Source organism: Morone saxatilis, unplaced genomic scaffold (genome assembly GCF_004916995.1).
Source record: "Morone saxatilis isolate NCDOM2014 unplaced genomic scaffold, NCSU_SB_2.0 Contig4, whole genome shotgun sequence".
Lineage (NCBI taxonomy): Eukaryota > Metazoa > Chordata > Actinopteri > Moronidae > Morone > Morone saxatilis.
In genome coordinates this window covers 15883316-15891721 of record NW_023339984.1, presented here as the reverse complement: position 1 = coordinate 15891721, position 8406 = coordinate 15883316, and the positions used below count along the sequence as shown (strand labels likewise).

General features: G+C 40.8%; 1 long non-coding RNA gene and 1 pseudogene across 1 annotated transcript; both read right to left on the bottom strand.

Moving 5' to 3' along the window:
- Positions 1 to 8224, bottom strand: part of LOC118338504 — a 48595-nt pseudogene extending 40371 nt beyond the window's left edge.
- LOC118338374 lies at positions 778 to 2423 on the bottom strand. The gene is made up of 3 exons (XR_004797242.1): positions 2277 to 2423; positions 1876 to 1966; positions 778 to 880 (listed from the first exon to the last, which is right to left on the bottom strand). It is a non-coding gene; the product is annotated as an uncharacterized LOC118338374 (long non-coding RNA).
- Positions 8225 to 8406: the final 182 nt, after the last annotated feature.

The following is an 8406-nucleotide window of genomic DNA, read 5'->3' as shown; positions in this document are numbered from 1 at the left end:
TTTTTTAGCATCAGAGCATGAGTAGAAGACGTGACTTCACACACAGTCACACAGACTAAATACACACACACCCAAAATTAAAGTCTCAGCATTGCACACACATGAACATGGTGTGCCAAACACAACAAAAGCCTTAATGATTGGTGTGGTGAGTTGTTGGAAAAGTGAAGAGCGTGGCTGTCACGGTTTTTGGCACCGTCTCCCGCTGTGTCAACAAGTGTGACAGGTACTAGTTCTTCTCATTTAAGGTCTGCTGTGTCTGCTCTCAAACAACCTGCTCATTTTCCTGAAATGGCTTTAAATGTACACTCAAGAGATTCTCCGGGACAAAACTTTCAGGAAGAGTTAGGCTTTCATCAATGAGTCCTGAAGTGTATTCGATGATATTAGTGATGCCTCACAAACAGCTCAATTCTTTCTATAGGAGAGAAAAGGCAACCCCAAATGTGGTTTGACGTCGCAGCTGCAGACTGATAGTTTTGATGTGCTCTCGCCATTGACTTTCACAGCAGAGTGTCATGCGATAGTGTGAGAAGGTAAATGGTGGGTGATGAGAGAGGAGCTGCCGACCTAACACAGAAAACTAAGACCCTGTTGTGTCATCAGAGAGAGGCAAAAGCCAGTGGAAATAAATCATTATGACTTTGATAGAAGCTGTGGAGTAACCAGAATTTGTGATGGTGAGAAATAGTGTGTTACAGGTACTGACTTGCTGACCATGATGGCAGGCACACATCTGAAAGCTGTGTGTGTGTGTGTATGTTTGCGTGCATTTACCTCCTCAGATATCTGTCCTGTCTGTGACTTGTCTCTCTCCAGCTCTCTCCTCAGTGATGTGTTCTGCCTCTCGAGCTGCAGCACCCTGCGGGCCAGGTGAACGCTGCCCGACAGCCACATAAACACAAACACAGTTTTGGAAATTCCAAAACATGACAACACCAACAAGTTTACACTAGTGTGTACTTCGTGCATGTTGTTTCCCCTACACTTGACTGAACTCACTGAAACCAACAGTTGGCATCAATTTAAGTTTCTGGGCGTGCATGCAAAGATTGTGTAAAGAACTACAATCAAGTAATTATGTTCCTGTTTTGAGAAAAAAAAGTACTTTAAAGCCACTGTGTAAAGGATTTTGAAATGTTTTCACTTTGAGGACTTCTAGTGGAAGTATTAAAGAAGAAGAGGTGTTTGACAGTGATGCACTTTGCTTTTATAAAGGTACCCTGTAGAGTTTTGTACAGAGACACACAATAACCACAAAACAAGCTGAATACACACAACGCTGCACATAATTTCATCCAACTGCAGAGGCGGTAATGCATTTCTACACCTAATAAAGTTACACTGTAAAAAGGTACAAATTCACTAATAAAAGAAAACGATAATGGCAGACTCCGCCACCACCAATAAAAACTACTATATAGTCAGCTAAGTTATCATAATAAATAACTATTATGTAAATATATTGGATGCCTATTGCAGAAACAATGGCGGCCAAAATAGTATCAAAATAGGGATGTGATTTCATGAAAATCTGAAGAATCATAACTTTAACAATGCATGTTTCAAAACCTTCAAAAAGGGCGTTACAAATGTTTATTAGGTAGAACCTTCATTCATAATGTTTGTTATGCCTTATAGATACACAGAATGCATTTTTAATGAGAAATGTTGAATGTAAATAATATATATTTATACGAATACTGTATACCAACATAGTAGTTTAGCCCACACTATATTAGCATGCTGGTTTCTTACACTATATTTAAGAAGAAGGACACACAGTAGCAGTGTCAGCAAATTCCACTTTTTCTTTAGTGACATCTCTCACAATGTGCACTGTCACTGAGATGTGAAGTGTAACATTCACTGTACCTTTGTTTTAGTCTTCTTTTAGCCGTTGTGGGGACATTGGCTCCGTAGCCGTATGAGAACAGAACTCTCTCTGCCTCCTCTTCATTCTCAACTGGCAACAGAAAGAAACACAAACACCGTCTATACCTTTCCAGGACCATTATAGCATAGCAATCTATAGTTGTAGGATGTTGTATAACTGCCAGATAAGCATGCAGTAAAAAACTTTTTTTCTACAAAACACCTTTCTATTGTCTTAAACTAGCGATTACAGATTTTTACGTAATTGTTTCCTACATCTTCACTCTGATGCCAGACTAAGACATCTGAAGGAATCAGTGCTTGTTTGTTTGTTCTCTTTCCGACTTCAAAGTAAAGTGAGCAATGAAATGGGTACTACAGAGCCAGTGCTATGTTTGTACTTTCGGCAGCCTGCATGGTGACTTGGTCCAACTCTTGCTCGAGCTTTTCATACGTCTCCAGCCGAGACGCTTGCTCGGCATTCTGAGCTTGCAGCTCCGCCGACCGCTTCTCTGATGATGTCTGCAGCCTGTAAAACTCCTGGGTCAGGAGCTGAGGCAGAGGAGGGGAGGAGAGAGAGAAAGATAGAAGCATGAGATGAGCAGGGGGAGATGAAGAGCAAATAAGGTAACTTTCAGCATTGTTTTCTCTAATTTCTATTGAAACACAATTATCTACCTGAATAATATTGTTAATGTAAATATTACATTCTGTCAGTGTAATTAAAATAACAGATAATGGATTCATTTCTTCAGACTGGTGGTGTATTTCTTCCTTTTATTCAATATATATTTTTATATTAAATATTTTATTTTTGCAGTAATTAGCAGAAAATGAAAACAAAAGCATATTTTTGTTTTCATTTCTAATTATTTTTAAAAAACTATTTTTGCACATGTTGCAAGCTTCAAATTGTATTTTAAAACAAAGGAAAGAAACATTGTTGAAAACAATATTGAAGCACTATTTATCAGCTAAAATTAAAATAAAATGTTCACATGTTATGTATTGGCAATTTGTATGATTAAATATGTATTTCTGGTTTAAATTTAAGCTAAAGAAATGAATCCCAAACTAAATTGTTAGTCTTTCAGAGCTGTTAAGAAAATTATAGAACACATTATTGTTAGTCTGCTTTGCTTTTTACCATTCACCTTCTTTCATTTTCCAAACATTTACTGTAACATAATTTATAAAGCATTTAGGGATGCCACCAAAAAATGAATAATTCTTGGCCGAAACCCGAAAACCGAAAATGAGGAAACCAGGCCAAAAACCGAAAACCGAAAGAAATTATTATGGCCAATTATTAGGTACCATTGCATTTATGGCTATGACTGTGTACTAACCTCACACTAAAATCAAGGCATTGCAATTCAAAGATAAAATCAATTACCAAAAGTATGAAAATATTTATTTAGCACTGACATTACAACAATGCACCATATAGAAATAAACTAACTTCAACAAAGTGCATTCAGAAAAAAGACTGCAACTGCTGGAAGATATAACAATATTTTCCCTCCTGTAGGTCTACAACATAACAGTGTATCAAAACAAAGATTGCCATAGCCCATATGTTAACCGTAGGCCTTTAACAACAACAAATGCACCAAGAATTGCAGATGTGCAAAGTGGAAAACAAATATTTAAACACTAGACACAAGCCCATTCTACTTCTTCAGGTAAAGTGCACCATCACTGGAAAACTTTCTTGCCTTTTTCAAAAACGTCCGCCCACACGCACGAACGTGGGCGTGCGTCGGATTGATTTTCTTTTCTGTGCCAAATTCTTCTCATATTCAGAATGGCAGTCAGGATGTTTGGATTTCAGGTGATAAATTAAACCCGACGTGGAGAAGCTCTTTACAGATGCACCCCCTCTTGAAATTTCAGCATGTTGTTATCCAGACAAGCGTGTGCTGGTTTTTGTTTGCGTCATCACAACTTTCTGTTTTGGCCGTGTTGTTAAAATGTGCTAAAAGTATTTTTCGGTGTAATTTTCGGTGGCCGAATATTCGGTGCATCCTTAATTTTTTTTGCAATATCACTCCACAACCACAGAAATCTGAATGCGATATCAACTATTTACCTCATTCGCTGTCTTCTAGTCTTAGCACTGGGGGTCAACCTGGCTATACAAATACAGTTCAACAATATTCAACAACTCCATACAGATGCAGGCGTTTCCTGTCTTTAGGTGAATGTTTGTAACCTGAGGGAGTCGGCCGACTGATCCGTCCTCCCTCCGACTGATCTATCCGGAGTTATTCTGCTGTCAGGGAGGAATGCTGCGGCCGGCCTCGACCTGCACGCTACTGCTGCTGCAGGAAAACACACACACTAACACACACACACACACACCACCACCACCAGCTCTTACTGCCAACCTGTTTTTACTGGCCGTTTGAAGAGTCTTGGTCCTGAGAAGGTTACTATGGAGGACGGTTTGGAGGAGCCTGGACAGTGGAATCCTTGAAAATATGGCTAAAATATAGAAAAATTATGCAAGGTTGTAGTTCTATGAATAAATATACCTTTATATCACCTTTAAAGAGTAATATTGTTGCCAATTTGGAGGGCAACATAAGGCAAACGTCCTTAAAAGTAGTAAAGTATTACCAATAAATCTGCAAATTATTTCCTGATTAATCGTTTTGGTCTACAAAATGTCAAGTCAAAAGTGTAAAATGGACCACGGATTTCCCCAGAGCCTGGGGTTGATGTCTTTAATTCCAAACCTGTTGGTCCAACAGATACGAATAGGTACAGATTTTATAATCAAAGACGGACGAAGAAAACCAGCAAATATTCAGATTTGAGGAGCTGGAACTAGAGCATTTGTATCTAAAAAATGACTTAAACAATTATTATTACCCATTAGTTTTCTGTTGATTGACTAATCGATTAATTGACTACCCATTCCATCTCTAAAGGAATCTTACAAGAAAAATATTTTTTCTGGCATTTATGAAGCAAAAGGCCATAACATTTGCTAATAAGAGCTAAATAAATGCTGAGAAAACTTATTTTTTCCACATTTAAAACAGACATTGAGGTATCTGTTTTCATTTCCATGATTAAAAATATATTCCTATCAATCAACAGGGAAAAAAAACTATTTCTGAAACAGGAAAAACCGACCGATGACACGCTACCACCGGCCGATATGAAGAACAATCTGACGACACATAATTCCCAGCTACTAATCAAGGCACCGGAGGTCATTTATTGTTCTGTTGTTTCCCATCGTTGCCTTCACACACTGACGAACTAAAAGGAAAAGGCAACCAGCAGAGACATTTCTAGTCCCACAAACACTTTTATCTGCTCAAAATAACAGAACAAAAACATCTGAAGTCAGCAGCAGAGCTCAGGGGAGAGTCTACAGAAAGGAAACTGTTTATGGACGCCGTCTCTAACAGTCATCTGTCATCATCTGATAAATTTGCCTATCAAAAAAATAAATCTCCCTTTTAAACTCCCCTCTGGGGTAAATATAGCGCGTGATGTGGCTGACAGCTCCAAACATAGACTGAACTGTTAAATTGTTTTAAGAGTGCGAGCGGCTGAAGCGGAAAAAACTGCGACTCGGACAGAACCCGGGAAGCTGGAAGAGATGAAACATCGCGCGGGGAATGATATTCTTGCCGTCTGAGTCAGCTCGCCGTGGCACTCCAGAGGAGAATGTGGCAGCCAGAGGTGTCGCACAAAGCTGTCAAGTCCCGCAGCAGCCGGAGCAGTAAACACACACACACACACACACACACACACACACTTACTTCTCGGGGCTCGCCAACCTCCCATCGGGCCACAGTAATTGGCCTGAATAACGAGCCTAAACAGGTCTCACTATTCGGAGAAAACGCAGAAGGGACAATTAGAAGAAAACACACCTTTAACAAGCCTCACAGAGCCCAGTTCCTCTGCTTGCATTCACTCTGCAGTACATTCACTACCTACTTCCTCTTTGGACAAGCGGCTCAAAGACAGCGGGCCACGGTCACAGCTTCTAACTGAGAGGAAGTAACTCGGGGGGAAAATGAACAGCAATCGAGGTAATTTGTGAACGACATGCAGGCTCACGGAGCCAGACCGCGTCCGCTCGGTATTCTGGGAGTCTGGCATATGAATAACAGTGCTCTTCTCACGAAAGCGGAGCAGAAACAGGGCTGTGACCCATTTCAGGTCCAAACCCAGCTGAAGTAATGCCGCATCAAGAACACGTCACCCCGCCCCTCGCTAATGCCGTGTGAAAGCACGCAGCGTGGGTTCAACCCTACTAGTTATATTACTTCTCCAAACGTGGTTATTGTGTCCTTTCTCCCCGAAATTCAGACTAAAAATCCTGTTTTGTTTGTTAAAAATATATTAGTATTAATATTTTCCAGCTGCTGAATGTTAGTTTTTCCATCTTTCAGGCTCCATGATTACAAGAATGAATCCAAGGATGTCATTAGCTTGTTGGATTTCAAATTAGTAGGGGGTTCCCACTCTTTTCTACATTTTCCAGGACATTTTCTTGACAATACAGGACACCACTTACTTACAAACGGTCTCATAAGCTGCAGTTTCTGCCAAACTGACTACATTAAATCGGCCCCAACAGTTCAAACAAAGTAGGGTTGATTTTATTTTACAGAAAACTCCTCTTCTAGAAAGTTAAAGCGTTCATTGCACGTACAATTACCATCACTTTATCAACCACAGCAACAAGGAATTTGATGCTGTGTGCGTGTGGATATGAGAACTTTCCTCGCAACCCTGGAAATGTGTCAAACAGTTTAACACCAACAGTCAAGTTTTAAATAAAATGCGCACAAAGGTTTGCATCGGTGATCTGAGATATTATTTCCAGGATATTTGGTCATTTTAAATCAATTTCCAAGTGTTTCCATGACTGGAAAACTACTCCAACTACTACATTTCCAGGTTTTCCAGGATGCATGGGAACCCTGCAACAAAGGTTAATGTTATTACTGTAATATTATTACTAGTAGTAGTGAGTTACTGCCTGGCACACACACCATAATGAACAGAGGGGAGCGTGCCTATGTTCCCACAGCCCTATGTTCCCAAATTTCTAAGATTTTTCCCAGAATTAGGCCCTATGTTCCCAAATTTCTAATATTTTTTTCCAGAATTAGGCCCTATGTTCCCACATTTATAAGATTTGTTTCAAAATTAGGCCCTATGTTCCCACATTTATAAGATTTTTTTTTCCAGAATTAGGCCCTATGTTCCCAAATTTCTTTTTTCATACATTTGTATCAGATTTTACCCCCCTTTCTCCCAATTTGGTAGCCAATTACACCCAACCTATTCCCTAACCCAATGTAGGAAACACAAGACCTAATTTTGAAAATGTCCTAGAAATGTGGAAACATAGAGCTGAGGGAACATAGAGCTGAGGGAACATAGACCTGAGGGAACATAGAGCTGAGGGAACATAGAGCTGACCCTGAACAGAGAAGTTGTGCAAGTGCAGTTTCCACTAAATTACTGAGCAACAGTCTCAGCACTCATAAGCATTCAAACACATGATCCAGCATCAACCAGTGGCTTTCTGTCTCATTCATTGTGCACACAGACAGAGGACAAGGGCTTCATACAGCTGCTGCACTTGACACTCCTTTGATATATTACATGTGTAGTTTCTATACTGGCTGTTTGCTAAACTGACAATAACCTGAGGGACACAAACCCAGGAGCAACCAGACAGCTTAACTTTACCAAGAAACAAACCACCAGTGAGCAGAATGTCAATCAGTTAGCCGCCATTAGCCTGAGTTGCTAAAAAAAAAAAAATGCCTCTGGACAAGTTGACAAACTTTTGGCGACAAAGCTTAAAAAAAAAAAAAAGGGGGGGTAACAGTGTCTGGTCAAACAAGTTAGGGCCACCCCCAGACAGTCAGGACTCACTGTGCACAGTGTAAATTAGCTTTATTGCCCCCCCTCCTCCTCCCTTGTTTGCTAAAGGTAGCCAGAGCTAGCTGTCCGATAATGGACGCAGGAGCGTTAAAGTTTGGAGCAAGCTTCCCGGAGTCTAAAGGAGGAGTCGCTAGTTCCTCCAGCTAGCCGCGCTCCCTCAGCTGGTTGACGCCGAGAGTTCGGCTCCTTTCGCCGGGGAGAGGAGGGGGGACGAACCGGGGACTTACTCACCGGAGGGTCGGTCCGATACAGTTGGTGTCCGTGCTCTCGATCTCCCGCAGGATGCGTTCGTGTTCGGCGGCTGTCTCCACACTCGCCATCCTGCATGTTGCTCCGGACGGTTCCGAGCCGAGCTGAGCCGAGCCGAGCTGAGCTGAGCCGAGCGCGACTGGCCGGGCTCCGTGTGCGTCACCGGAGGGTTGGTTCGATGTTTTTGTCGAAGCAGCCCGAGTGAGCGGAGTTTAACTTTTTTTTTTCTTTTTTCTTTATTTTTTTTTTTTTATTATTATTAATAACAAATAAGTTACAATGTACGGAAGCGTATTGCATTCACTTGAAAAAAAATTTTGGTTTTTGTTTTTCTGTTTTTCGAAGTAATTT